General features: G+C 44.6%; 1 long non-coding RNA gene across 1 annotated transcript; it reads right to left on the bottom strand.

Moving 5' to 3' along the window:
- Positions 1–9,934: 9,934 nt before the first annotated feature.
- On the bottom strand, positions 9,935–13,623 carry LOC311590096. The gene is made up of 3 exons (XR_014776766.1): positions 13,503–13,623; positions 12,113–12,390; positions 9,935–10,363 (listed from the first exon to the last, which is right to left on the bottom strand). It is a non-coding gene; the product is annotated as an uncharacterized lncRNA (long non-coding RNA).
- Positions 13,624–15,438: the final 1,815 nt, after the last annotated feature.

Raw genomic sequence — 15,438 nt, 5'->3', positions numbered from 1 at the left:
GTTCATTTCTTCAGTGGTCTGCACACAGTGGCGGAGGAGGTCAGCACATGATTATGGAATGACTGGACTAGCTTTGTCTTTTGGGGGGAGAAGCACTAATTATTGGGTCTGTTTTATAAAGGGAAACGGAGTCGAAAGAGGTGCAAATGCCTCTCTCACCAAGATAACACGTGGCTGGGATCAGAATCCAGGGTGGGCGTTTCCCAGCTCATGTCCTCAAGGCACAGAGATCTGACTCTGCAGTTCTCTCCAGCAGCCCCGGTTCGAGCTCTGCCCTGTCCTGAGTAGAAATGAACTCTTGGCTGGAAAGCCACAGATGTTGCTTTCGTACTGAAATGGCACTCAGCTCAGAGGAAATGAAGCTCCTGGTGCTCTGAGTACAAAGGGCAAATGTGTGGGAGAAGCCGAAGATCAAACAGTCAAACACACTTGTGATAGAATTTTTCATGAGCTGAATTCAAATGTTATCATTTGAACCCAAGCTTCTCTCCCTTGGATGTAAAAGAGAGAAGAAAGAGTGGGGTGGGGGTGCGTGGGAGGGCGGGGGTGCGTGGGAGGGTGGGGGGGAAAGGCAGCTGTTGGTGAGTAATCTTGGAGGCAGATGAGTGATTCCTGCCTGGGGACAAAGAGGAGAGACAGCCTGGGGGTCGGTGCAGGGAGTCACAGGAGAAGCACCAGCAATAGACGCTAAGAAATTTCCCTTAGTCCACACCCAGAAGGATTGGGGCATCCCTGAGCTCAGGAGCATCCCTTCAACTTAGGCAGGCTGGCCTTCCTCCTAACTGATCGTTATGAATGGTTGTTGATGAGGTCCCATCACCTCTGTTTCTGTTTACCCATCTGCCAAACCAGCACACACCCACCTCCAAAATATGGATCCTCGCATCCACAGCATGTGATTAAGGTTTGATACAGAGGAATTCAGCACCGCCCCTTAGCATTAATTTCATTAATAAAATGGGTTTAAGAAAACACTCAAGTGGAAACTTGAGGACAATTTTATTAGAGTTTATAAGAGAACTCCCAGGCCAGGGGAATCTCAGAGGCTGCCCAGAGGAGAAAAATGGAAGAAAAAGTGAAAACAACAAACAAACAAAAAGACAAAAAAGACCATGCCATTTGAGTACCAGATATGGAGTCCCACTGCATGACTGGGAGGGGACCTCAGAAAATGACCAAGAGAGCCGAAATTATATGGAAAAGCATATCTGGGTTCTGGTCAGCACCTAAAAGAAAGAGACAGGAAGGAAAGAAAGAAAGAAAGAAAGAAAGAAAGAAAGAAAGAAAGAAAGAAAGAAAGAGTTGCACCCTTCTGAGTCAGAACTGAGAAAGGTGGACAGACCCAGGCAAACAACATGGCTGCTTTCATTGCAGGGACTGCACGAGGTGTCAGGAATTCTGGGAAGGAGACATACAGAATGTTATTAAATGAAAAAATATTCTTCTTACCTCTGTAGCTTGTCTTAAAGGCCTCGCCTCTCAGGGACAGTCCTTTAGTCTTGTCCTTGACCACAAGCCTCTGAAAAGAAAATTAGGTCTCCACCCATGCCAGAGGTAAGTCTATTCTCTTAAATAAATGTACTTTTCCTATAAAGAGCCTTCACTGCTGCTTGGAAGACAGGAACACGTGGAGACAGTAAGGAATTCACCTCTCAAAGTCAGGAAAGGCAGAGGGCCCTCACTCCAGAGTCCAGCCCCTGGTGCATCTGATTCTTGATAAAGTCTTTCAGGTCACATCCAGCCTCCTTTGAAGTCTAAACTGAACCATAAAGTTCAAAGTGAAGTGAATTCAAAGATGAATGAATCATGCCATTGTTTTCTCCACCCCACCCCACTCTGTGTGTGTGTGTCTCTCTCTCTCTCTTCCTTTCTTTCTCTGCAGATTGAGGTAAAGCTCCACCACTGAGTTATATCCTCAGCTGTGCTTTTGCTTTTTGTGTAGTCAATCTCACTAAGTTACCAAGGCTGGCCTTGAACTCACTCTAGCCCAGGTAGGCCACGAACTGATGACCTTCCTGCTTCAGTGAGATGGTTCAGGCAGCCTGCTGATCTGGGTTTGATCCCAGGAACTCACAGTGCAAGGAAAAGAACAAGAGCCAAAATTCATTTCCACATGCATGTTGTAACGCACATATGTGCATGTGTGCACATGCACATGTACACACACATTTACACACAGGTGCACACACACACACAGACACATATACATGTGCACAGAAAGAGAAATGTGCACACACACACACTCACAAGCACAGGCACACACATTAAAATGGACAAGCAAATTAAAAAGATCTTCCTGCTTCAGCAATCTGCATAGCTGGCATCTCAGGCCTATACCACCAGATCTGCTTATCTTATCAATTTTATTTTATTGATTTTGAATGGTAGTAAACGAAGTTATTATTATAAAAGTTTCACAAGGAAAAATGTTATCAGTGGCATTTTTAATTGTTTAAATAAGTAAATTTGCCTCCATTAGAATTATTCACTTTTAGTTTTAGATAATTAAATCAGATTTCAGTTCACAAAGCAGTGTATTCGTCATAGACCTTCTATTGAATCAAAACATTTCACAGCATTTGTGCACGCACTGGAGTGAGAAGTTCTGGGGCTGAACCTGCGAGAACACTAAGCTGACTTCCCCTCTGGTGGCTCCTGTTTTGCCTCATGCTGTTCCCTGGTCTGGAAAGCTGATTCCCCAGAATTCTCACCAAAGAAAGCTTTTCCCCTGCCTGAGAAGCAGTTTTAAGCCAGGACCCTTTTGCTCTTTTTTAAGTTTCGAACCTGAGAACCTAAGTTTCAAAGTGCCCAAATAGCATATTAGCACAGATCTGGCCTCCAGGGCCTCCCAGCATCCTTCACTCCCTATGGGTTACTGTTCAGACTAGTGTATCCCACCTCCTACCCTAAACTGTCCAATCCAAGGGTGGGGCAGCCCTTCCCCCAGAGGCACTTCCATATTCATTCAAGCATTTTGGTTACCCACCCCTTTCATACATTTGGCCTTCTGGCTGCTGCATCTAGTCACTACCCCCAACCCCCGACCCCATGGCTCAGGATCCTGACCACTCTGGACTCTCCCATATGTGTCTGCCTCTGAGCATATATTTAAAAGCTTTCTCCTCCACCATACCTAGGAGCAGTCAAGTCCTTTCCTTTCTTCTTTCTTTTCTTTCTTTCTTCACCCTTGAAACATGAACATCTCTGTTCTCTTCCCTTTTGCATGGCACCTATAACATCTCCATTAAAAGTTTGAGGTAGGCCGGGTGTGGTGGTGCAGGCCTTTAATCCTACCACTCCAGAGGCAGAGGCAGGTGGATTGATGTGAGTTCCAGGCCAGCCTGGTCTACAAAGTGAGTCCAGGACAACCAAGGCTACACAGAGAAACCCTGTCTTGAAAAACACCAAAAAAAAAAAAAAATCACCAAAAAAAAAAAGTCTGAGGTAGAAGTGATTCAGGGCCTGTACACATGCAGCTTCCTGACAGCATTTACTTTCTGCCTGGGCACAGGCACCATTCTGAGAAGAAGCCAAAGTACCACACCCAGGGGTCACCAAGAGGTGGCCAAGGTGACAGCCACAGTACAGGCCCCAGTCCACAACCAGCGTGTATGGCCAAACATGAGTAAGTGATCCTGGTTCCTGCCTCTGAGTCACTAGAGGTAAGCTGCCCCAGCCCAGGTAATGTGGTAGAGAAGTTCCTGGCCAGGCCTATCCAAATCTCAACACCATGATCAATGTGATTGCTGTCATCTTCAGCTTCTAAGTATAAGACAGATTTCCCCCCATGGCAGTAAGGAAGAGGGGGAGGGGAACCCTCTTTAAATTCCCACAGAACCCCCAAAGCTAGCATGGTCATCAGTGTAATAGTTGTGAGGGCAATGTGTGAGTTCCCACTCTACCTCTTGTCTCAGCACAGGCTGAAAGCATCACCTTCCTCACTGACACACTGTGGCAAATGAAGTATGATCAGAACTTATATCTTAATTCTGGGATGGAGTTTTAAAGTGCGTGATCCACCAAATCCTGCCTCCTCTGTCACACTGACGAGGGCCATGAGGAAGTGCAAATTCTAATCTAATCACCCTAAAGGTGAGATGGGCTACACCTACCTACAGTGGACATACAGCAGGAAGAAGAATGATGTCACTTGGATCTTAAGTGTCCCCCAAGACCCATGTTCCTAAGAACCATTCCTCAGCTCACAGCAACTAGTGGAAGGTGATGAAACCCATACGAGATGGAGCATGGTGGGCAGAAGTTAAGTCATTCAGGATGGTCTGTTGAAGAGGGTGTTGGGACCCTGGCCCCGTTCTCTTCCTCTCCTCCACATTCCAACTATGAGGGAAAGAATTACATAAACAGCACCTTCCCATCATGCTGTGCTCTCTCAACACCAGAGGCATTAAAACAATAGGTCTTCATAACCCTAAACTAAAACCTCCAAAGCTACGAGGTAAAATAAACCTTTTGTCTTCATAGATCACTACCTCAGATATTTTTCACTGACTAGCCCAGAAAAAAAAAATTATCATTTCTCAGAATAAACCACTGAGGTTTTAAAGTTATTTGTCACCATGATGGTATAACTAACATCTTGAGCCAGATAAGTTTCATTTGTGGGAGCATCCTATGCATTGAGGATTTAGTAAGTCTGGTCCCTACTCAACAGATGTGATTAGCATCCAAAAGCTGTGCCACAAGTTCCCTAGTGATAATGGGGCAGGGAGCTGTTAATGGCCACTGATCTAGACTTCTTTAGTTGATACAACCACCAGCAAATAGAAAAATGACCCCCCCTTCACACTCTGAAGATCACTAATGCACACACCTATGTGGCTCACAGATGGTGATTCATTCCTCACATGGAGTCACACAGTGACTGGACTCTCATCACCCTGAAAAAGACTGTAAGAGGACATTAAATGTTAGGCCTTTTACCAAGACTTGCCTGGAACTTGAGTTTTCTATGAGTGACTCAACCAAGTGAGATGGGTGGAAATCAGTCTCCCAGCAGAGTGATGCCATGATGTTCAGGATCACTGCACAGCTGATGTGTTAAAAAAACATGGTCCCTGTGAGTGTAGAGATGGCCCAGCAGTTAAAGGCCCATGGCTGCTCTTCCAGGGGACCTTAGCTCAATTCTGAGCCATGACAAGGTAGCTTACAACCATTTATAACTCCTGTTCCAGGAGACCCAACACCCACTTATGGCCTATGTGGGCACCATATATGTACACAATGCACATATATGTGTGCAGTATAATGCCCATATGCTCTAAGTTAATCAACTAACTAACTAAAAGAAAACTTGGTCCATGATGCAACAGTGTTAGATGAGGTTCATAGCAGTGGTTAGATCAATGGGGCTGATGCTATCTTGGTGAAAATAAGCTTGTCATAGAAGTGAGATTGGTCCCCTCTTGTTCACGCAGTCTAGCAAGCATGGTTATATGCCTTTCAACCATGGGGTGATACAGACCCTAACCAGATGTCAACATCTTAATATTGAACTCACTGACTTCCAAAACTGAGAAGTCAATTTCTCTGTCTTCTAAATTACCCAGGCGTAGATATTCTGTTATAGTAACAGATAGCAAACTAAAACAATTTCCAGTGACCAGGATAAGTGACAGCTGAGATCTACCCCACTCTGTTCATAAAGCAACCTTTACCCAGAGGAAATAAGTTTTCATTCATCTGTTCTGAATAGCAGCTATTGAGAAAACTTATGGCTAAGCCTGGGAGCTACTGTGACACAGATTGAAAGTGGGGGTGAAGTCTGGGCTCTCGATTCCACACTGAGTAAGACCAGCAAGTCAAGGGCCTCCTGCTTGATGTTGGCTTCAGGAAACTTCTTTTGTGAAGCTTTGGAAAGCTAGCTCAAGTCAACGGAGGAAAGGGTGGAAAAAGTACGAATAATGACAGTAAGGTTCATGTCATGGAAACCTTAACAGGATACTGGAAAATTGGTTGATCTGAACCAAAGTAGCACCCCTCTGAGTATGTGGGCCTATGGGATGCTAATCAATGTACAGCGAGCACCCACTAAAAGCATTGACTAAGGTCTCTGTATAAAAGGCTGCCCACACTGCTTGTGTCAGTGCACACTGATAGGATGCTTGTGTGAAGAACTCCCTGGGGCTCATGTCAGTAGGAACCCCCACAGCTGTGTGGGAGTCTCCTCAGATTAGACCCTGCTCTAGCTGCTCTTCCTGCTGTTGGAGAACACCTCACAAAGCCGCCTGACTCAGGACATGGCACAGTTATCTGGAGTAGCCCTGGCAAGGGTCCAGGTGTGCAATGACTCCCTCTGCCACTGCACACCCACCCACCCCTTGCACACTACCCATCGTAATGCCTGATGGCTTTCTGCATAGAACTGTGTTTCTATCAAGCAACTATTAGGTCCTGTGCAGACGACAGAACTCTATGCCCTACTCTTCCTTCCCCTGAGGTAAATCTCTTCCAGTTTACCTCACTTTTCCTTCAAGTTGGCCTGTTGTATTTCTGAGAAACTGTCCTTTAGGCTTCCTTATGCTTTTGAATCACCCACTCTCTGCCTCAGAAGAATCCAGTCACTCCTCTCTCTGTCCTCTCTCTGTTCTACTCCCCTCCCGGCCTCCCCACCCCCAACCCCCACCCTGCCCCTTTACACAAGGTCTTCTCTTTTGGCTCATGCTGAAGATCAGGGCATTTATCACCACAGTGTAGCGACACTGGCTTTTCCTCTGTGGCTTCTTTGGTTTATAATGACCCTCCCTCCATTTTTGCTTCTCTGCAAGGCCCAAAACAGTAAGTTGGTGGTTCTCTGTCCCACTGCATCCACTGGCCTACATGGCTTCTTAGCAGAGACTCTGTCTTGTCTTGCACTCTCTCTTCTGTTTCGGAGCCTCTCAGGAGACTGAATCCTTCTGGGCACACCTTTGTTTGACGCATGGTAAATGTTCATTAGATGTGTAGCATCAATGAAATAAGCTGAGAACATAAACACTACCACCCAGGTATGCAAACACCTGACTTACTGACTTATTGTACTCCATCATAGTCCATAATAATTTCAAGGAACCTGCACTTTTACAATTTTAAATAATTGGATACTTTATCAAGTCTAGACTCAATGTTAATATCAAAGAGAAATAAAGTATGCAGCTACATAGAGTATAGGATTTTACATACTCATAACACTTGAGTTACAAGTTTGACTCTGAACATCCTGGCAGCCAAAACACAAAGGAAAATATGTTTAATTGCAAGATTCTTACTGGCCAGAAGGAGAAAACATGCCACTGCTTACGGGAAGCAAAATTTTCTTGGCATTTAGTTCCAAAACAAATGCTGGTGTACAGAATTTCTCATGGGGGACATTAGGTAGATAATCATTCAGAGTGGAACTTGAGTGTGTTCATGCCTGTCCTTGGGATATGACTCAGGAGTCCTGGGAAAGGAAAAAGTGAAGGAAGTTAAGTGGCATAGTTCTTTAATCTCTCCCAAAATAACAAAGATGGCAGCGTCCCTAACAAATACAGTTCACAAAACACTTAACATCGCATCCAAGAAGCAAGTGGGAAAAGCAGTCTCTTCTTACCATTGGTTTGGTTTTAGTGAAAAATGCAAGCATTTATGCTTTCTGGCTTGTGGTTTAACAACTGGGATGTTGAAAAGGACAATGAACAACTTCAATTTCACCATTAGACCAGAAACATAGTAAAATGATTTCCTCTAGCATAAAAACCTATTGTTTCTTAAAACAAGAATTTTGACCAATTCACACACACATACATGCACATACACACACACACACACACACACACACACAAATTCACACAAATTCATGTGCACACCTGTGCACATACACACACAAATGCATGCACACACATGTGCACACATACACACACTGAGGTAGAAGCTTTAGAAACACGGTTCCATCTGGAAAACTAGGATACAAAAGGCAGAGGAGGATAAAGAAGAGGGAACAGAAGGCTGGGAACAGAATGGGCTCAGCAGCCTCTGCCACCTGCCAGGGGCATCGAGCTGGTCTCCCTCTGAGAAGTGAGTCTGCTCTTGCATGCTAACTAGACCACAGCACATGGTATTCCCAGGTAATCGCCCACAAAACACTAACCAGGCCAGGCCCCTGTCAGACAAGATCAGGCACATTCAGGATGGTACAGCCTCAGACTGCTCTTATACAGTCACTAAATCCTCAGTAAATACCCGTGCCGCCTATTTAAACCAAGATTAACTGTGCTTTAAATCTCATTTGAAACATTTAGGGAGAAAAAAGTAAATCAGCTGTACAGCAAGGACATGAACATTTTCTAAATGTGCTCTGTTTCTTACAGTTTGCCAACACGTACAGATTCTCGTGTGTTTATTATTAAATATATAATGCCACCATTCCTTCTAAAGTTATTCAACATGAGAACTGATAGCACTATTTGCTTATTCTGTTTTCCGCCAAACATCTCAAAATATTCTCTACAACCCAAAAGAGGGGAGTGCGTGTGTGTGTGTGTGTGTGTGTGTGTGTGTGTGTGTGTGTGTGTGTGTGACTTATTTTCAGTGGCATAAAGCATAAGAATGTAAAATTATGGAGTGAGCACCACTAGAATAGTTCACTAATAAAAATAACCAGACTTTTGAGTCACTCCTCATTACTGGGTTTATTTATAGAGTTCTCTGTTGTTATTCAGGGGGGATGAGAAGGCAATAAATTGCTAAGCAAAATACACCAAGAATACATTTGAAAGCTGAGCCCACTGGAAGGCAAGCTGCACCCAAGCACCTTCAAGGTCATGGTGTGATGGAGCTAGAATCCTATCAGTAACAAAGCTGACCCAAGAGTGCCCACCGCTAGCCGTGCTCCAACAGTAAGGATCCCTTCAGAAAAGAGAGCAAAAGATAGAAACAGACCCCGTGCATCACAATACGCCAACTGAAGTTCTAGTTAGGACGCAATCCCAGGAGCCAACCATTGAGCAGAATAACATGAGATTTGCACAGGGCTGGGAGCAACCTAATATTTATTTATGAAATATTCTTCTGAGCAGTGACATTGAAAAAAAAACCAATTTGGGAAGCTGAACAAAACCGGAGAAAAATACAGACCCTTAAACTAAGGTGTTTGTGCCACCCTTCTCTGGCCCCTCATTCTATTTGACAGAGAAGTAGCAGCCACCCAAGATGGTGTTGTGCATTCTGAATTCTAAGATGCTTATTTATTTATTTATTTATTTATTTATTTTTACTGATCAGTATGCATTATTGATGAAGATATTGGAAGAAACTCAGTTTTCCCAATGCATCCTAAATAGTGTAAACTAATATTTGAAGAGGGATCAAGCTGCTTTACAGGGTAATCAAACTTTTCTTGAACAATCTGGATGTTCTGTGTATGCGGAACAGACAGAAAATAGTCAGCAGAAAGTGATGCCATCCCGAAAGTCTGAGTGACGGCAGAGCATCTCGGGCACATCTCTGATTTGACTTGGACATGTTCCATCCCTCAATGAGATTGTAGTTTTTGAGGTGTCGTGTTATCAGTAGATTCATGCTCGGAAATCGCTCTGTTCCCCTCTCACCTTGAAGAGACAGCATTTAATGCTAAGTAACTTCCCAAGACTGACATGATTACATTTCTTTTTTGGGGGGATGGGGGAGGGTCCAAATTTAAAGTAGAAATGTGGGCAGGAATTGGCCACACATACACAGCCACTCCCAGGATTAGAAGACCTTGATGTCCCCGTCTTCAGTGCTGTAAGTGCAAAAGAGGAAGAGTTAAAAGACACAAGGAAGAGAAGGGAAAACCAGAGCCTGGCTGGATTCCGGCACTCAGCCAGGTGTTGTGGGGAAATGACAAAGATCTGAGTAATAAAACTATTGGGTAAGAAAGATCTGCATTAGGTCACACAGTGAGGGATAGCAGGAATGAAATAAGGTAATTCTTCTTCTGAGTAAACACATAGGAAATATGCGAGACAATGCAGTAGGGAAATGCATGACAGGCTATGTTCATGCTTCGTGACCTCTGGGCAATTTGGGATAACCTGGAGGACCTACAAAGCTAGATTCTTGACATATTTCTGGAGTCCACCCCTGAAGAGATTGCCTCGGTAAGACTGTGATGTTGCAAGCATTTGCTCTTCTGTTAAGATAAGCACAGTTGGTCCACTGGTGCATCGGCCACGCCTTCTCAGGCAGCGCTCCTGCTGCGCTCTTTGTTTGGAGAAGGACCCTGGCTCCTGTTAGCCTCATCCTTGAATTAAGATGATATGACTGTCCTGGAGATGAAATGACTTGATATGCTGATGGTACTTAGAACACAATAGAGCCTGATGTGTGCGTCTGTTTTCATCTGTTCCTAGGGGAGAGGTAGGCGCTCTGGAGTCATGGCTCAGGGGAAAGCCATGAGTCCAGTCTTACAGCACAGGTTCTCCACTCTGTGTGAGCAGCCATTATCTAAGGAGGTAGTATTAGAAGTGGGCTTCCTGGCCCCATCCTTGTGTAAACGGTTCGAGTAGCATTTATAGGACTTGCTTAGCGCCCTGTGATTCTGATGTCAGGGCAACTGAAGACAGGGTGACCTTGAGGTATGAGGCTGAGATTTTTCAAGTTTGAATCAAACAAAGTAGAAACTAAAAGGGTGAAGTAGAGAGCTGGAAAGACCATGCTTTAAATTATATATGTAAATATATCAAAATAACTATATCCATACATACTGTGTGTGTGTGTGTGTGTGTGTGTGTGTGTGTGTGTGTGTGTGTGTATTCATAGGCCCTCACTTTGTAGAAACAGTTTATCTCCGTAATTAAATGGTTGGTTAGTGATTTTTTTTCCTTATAGCAGAAGAGGAATAAAAAAGTATAAAGGAACTAGGGAAATTCCACAAGCCACAGATCCTCAAAAAGTCCCCAATTCAAGCTGCTTTTCCCAACCCGGAAGAACATGAACCAGCCAGTTTAGACAGGAACTATTGGGGGAGGGGGTTCTATTCTGAGAGACCCATCCTCCAGCCTCCTTTCTTGCTGGCTGAAGTTGTGTTTCTCAGAATTCCAGACAAGAGAAAGGCTGGACACTCTGCCTGTGGCATGGCTTATACTTCCTGACTATGCCCAGGGAACTGTAACATATTTAGTACTCTCAGAAGTGTCTCTAAGGAAATCCCCATTTCCGTAAATGCTCTTGGAGCATCTTCCAAGCTCAGCACAGGAAACGCAGCTTGGCTACAAGCTAGGTCACTGCTACCCACAAGCCAGACTTGTATCTACTGTATCTGCTACCGAAAGCTGCGGGGTTCAGTTTGAACCTAGAGATGTTCAAACTCCAAAATGCTTCCTGCCCTGATAGAAGTTCACTCAGCTTTCACATTTGGTCTGGAAAGGAGAGCTAAGAGCATTGCTCCTTTGTCAATTGCTTTTAGTCACTGGTGAGATTAATAGACACATGGGATGTTAAGGTCATGTGTGTGCCTGTTTGGGATTCTCTACCTTGCTGTGAAGAGACTAGCAGATACACGTGAGCACACGCACACACACACACACACACACACACACACACACACACACACACATGCCTGCACATGCAGACAGACACGTAGAATAGGCATGGAACAGAATGGGGAGAAGTTACTATTGCTAAAGAGAAAATGCATCCCCAAAATGCCACAGAAGAAAATGAGTGGAGGGAGGTAAAGACAGAATGTACCAGCAAACAAAACACTGCACTGTTATGCTGGATGCCTAAGGGGCTTCGACTGGGATCACTTGTTTTCCATTCCAAGCCAATACTCCTCTCCCTTGAAACTCCAGGTTGTAAATGTGTTTATAACTGAGATCATCTGAGCTCAGACCCAAATGCCGCATACAAAAATAAAACAAAATGAAACCGCTTAGTCATTGTTCCCGGTGAACCAGTTTGGCAAGAGTTAACCTTGCCCTAGTCCCTCCCATACAGCTGAAAACACTTGGCTTGCAGCTTAGCCAGGAAGTCATACTCCCTCAAGTTAGCTGATTGACCTCAATCACGCTGCCCCAGAACCTTGGGTCTTCACAGAATGAGCTCCTGCTAATCAACCAGAAGTGGCAGCATTGCACGTTGTCTTTGCCAGTACCTGTGCTCGCTGATGAGTCTCTCTTACTCTGAATTTTCACTTCATCCCAGTGGGCTGCAGAACTGTGACTTTCCAATAGGTGGTTGGAGACTTACAAAGCGATCAACCTAAACTAAAGATGACTAAACTGAGCAGCCAAGGGACGGAAGACCAGTGGTTGCAGAAGTTTCCATAGGAGAGACAAGGGACAGAGATTGTGTTGGGAAAGAGCTGGTAGAAGCAGTCTCGTGGAGTGACTTGAACCAATGAAAGCACATTGTTTATCCCTAGGTTACACTCTAAAGACAAAACAAAGTAAAAGTTTTTTTTGGATTTTTTGTTGTTTTGTTTTATTTCAAGACAGGGTTTCTTTGTGCAGCCTTGGCTGGTCTGGACTTGCTTGGTAGACCAGGCTGGCCTCGGACTCACAGCTATCCACCTGCCTCTGCCTCTTAAGTGCTGGTATTAAGGGCTTGTACCACCACTGCCTGGCCAAAGTCTTGAAGGATTTCAATAAGTTTGAAGGGGGTGGGTGGGGGGAAACAAAGAAAGAAGAGAAACAATTGTTCATATAAAAGAATAGTAAGGCCAAGTAGAGGACAGTGCAGGGTGCAAATGGAGGACAGGAGGGTCCAGGCAAGGTCTATCAGGCCACTCTGGTTTTGAGTGGGAAGTGGAACTGATTTGTCTTGAAATCTAGCTCTTAGCGCAGTGACTGGGATGTGTAAGAGTCTCTAGTTATTGATCAAAGGAGTCCTGAGCACTTAATAGAAACGTGGAGCAGGAAAGGGGAGAGAAGGAAAGAGGAGAACAAGAAGAGAGGAAGGGGGGAGAAGACAGAAGAGTAAGAAGACAGGAGAAAGAAGAAGAAATAGGAGGGAGGGGGGAAAGGATGGCATATTTGGTGCATGACTGAGACCTCTCAGAGTTCAAGAATGCTTTCATGCTGGGAGTGATGGCACACACCTTTAATCCCAGCACTCAGGAGGCAGAGGCAGGAGGATCTCTATAAGTTTGGGGCCAGCCTAGTCTACAAAGTGAGTCCAGGACAGTCAGGGTTATTACACAGAGAAATCCTGTCTCAAAAAAAAAAAAGTTTTTACCCTTTTCACAGACAAACATGGTTGTTTGCTGTTATAACCACAGTTCTTTCTGTGTGAAAATGGAACTTGTTTCCTGCTGCTGCTACATCCATCAGAAATGCTTTCTAGAATACAGCTTCCTTTGACAAGCTGTGAGGGGAAGGAGGGATGGTGAGAGGGTGGGTGCTGGTATCCAATCCAAGCCCTGCCCACATCAGGGAAGCCCTCCACCTCTGAACTCCACACCTAGCCCCTGTCTTGACATCTTAACAGAGTCTCTGGCCCGCGTGGTCCTATCTTTCTGCAGAAAGCAAACCTGTCTGAGTTACCTCACAGACATCACCATTGAGAATGTTCTCATCAGTACTTTCCCTCAACAAATCCTCCGTGTATTTCTGAGCACTGTTAGAGCTGAGGGGAAGAGAAGCATTAGCCCAGGCTAGAGACCATAGTCCTCTTTGCTGACTCAAGACACTGAGCAGAAACTAATGTGTCATAACGCTGTCATTTCCAGTAGAAATAAAAATGTCACAAGCCCTGGACTGTGATGTCATGAGATGCGCTGGAAGAGATCCAAGCAGAGAGAGACCAGAGTAAGGAGCCAGGGTCACCTGAAGGCTGCTGTGACACAGCCCCCTCTGTTACGAGGCGCCTTTATTTCATTTAATACAGCACTCTGAGCAACAGGGGACTAATAAAGACAGGCCATCTGTGCGTGTGCTTCTCTCAGATGCCCATGAAAATCCCCACACTTGGTACCTTCTGGGAGGCTCAGAATGCTGTCATTGCTCCCAATTTGCTTGTTCTGGAGAAATTATGAAAGTGTTAAAGGACAAAGCATTTAGCCTTTAAACCTTATCTATTCTCGTAGAATGAAAAATAAAATAATATATGTGAACTCAGCATACAGATGTGATATCATTTATCACCTATTGTGTGAATTATAAGGTGGATTGTCTACTGGACAAGTTGTCTACTGGAAACCCAAAGGAGCCCAGCCTCTACCGTGGAAGCAGGCTGTGTATCGAGGCTGGCTCTGAGCCTATGATCCAGCCTTGTCAGTTCCTGAGCAGGCATCGGCTGGGATGACAACCTGTGGGGAATGTGGCCATCTTAGGAAAGGAACAATGCTCGAATGCTCAGCACCTCTCTCCCCTGTGTCCCTTCACTGCCTTCCCTTGAGGAGTCCGGCTCACAGCACCTCCTGCTCACTCGCACTGGTGCCAGTCTAACCGTTCCTGTAACAGCGTTTCTAAGGAATACTAATGTGGAATGCAGACCTTAGCCACAATCTGGCCCTCAATCCATGAGGGAAAAGAGAGACAGAAAATGAGAAGTCTAGAAAGAAATCGCTTGGCATGGATACCACTAAAATGTTATAGAAGCAGAAATCCTAATTAATAGGTAATTCAGTTAGTCTATAGCTTAGAATCACTATAAATGATCCAGACAAAAACAAACCCTGCAGCTTCTGGCTAAACCACCCTGTACAAGAAGCTACTGCCTGCTTCCTTAATGGCTTCAAGAGAGGTACATTCTATTCCAAGGTTCATGCACAGGGCTTACTTAGCAATGCTGTTCCTTTTTGTCTTCATCCTGGGTCACTGTGGCAGATAGAAATGCTGGCACAGCCTGTGCGTGTCATCATGGACCAGTAAAACTACTAGTGGGTGGCAGATTTTTACAGTATGTATTCGTTCAATTTGCCCCAGCCTAAAATTTCTATTTATAGAACACACTGTTCATCTACCTATCTCACTCTTCTTTATCTTAAATCAACTAATGTATTTTAAAACTGACAAAATGTTCAACAATTAATGTTTGGGGCTGTACATGGAGAACTACCCCTAACTTTTACTATCTGAAGACATAGCAGTTGGATGGGCTATGATTAGAAAACTATAAAATAGTTGAAGCACGTGAACAGGACTTACATGAGTGGAAAGACCCAAACATCTGAAAAATATGTGTGCAGAGGGAGATGTCTACCTTCACTAGTCAACAGGGGAAAGACTCCTTAAACAATAAGATATCATTTCATACCAACAAGCTTAGCAATAGTCTTAAAGCAAGAATAAGTGCTGTCAGTCTTGAAAGGGGTCAGCAAGGTGTAAGATGTCTTCCTCGAGGCTGGACACCTGCCTCCATCCCATCCTCCCTGTGTCTATGAAAGTCATCACAGCCCACTTAAAGGAGAGATTCTTGGGAAACTCAGTGGCCCTACGACTAGTAACCATGCGAACTATAGCAAAAAGCTGTGTATTG

Source organism: Acomys minous (genome assembly GCF_964271855.1).
Source record: "Acomys minous genome assembly, chromosome: 2".
NCBI lineage: Eukaryota > Metazoa > Chordata > Mammalia > Rodentia > Muridae > Acomys > Acomys minous.
This window is presented reverse-complemented; position numbering and strand designations above follow the sequence as displayed.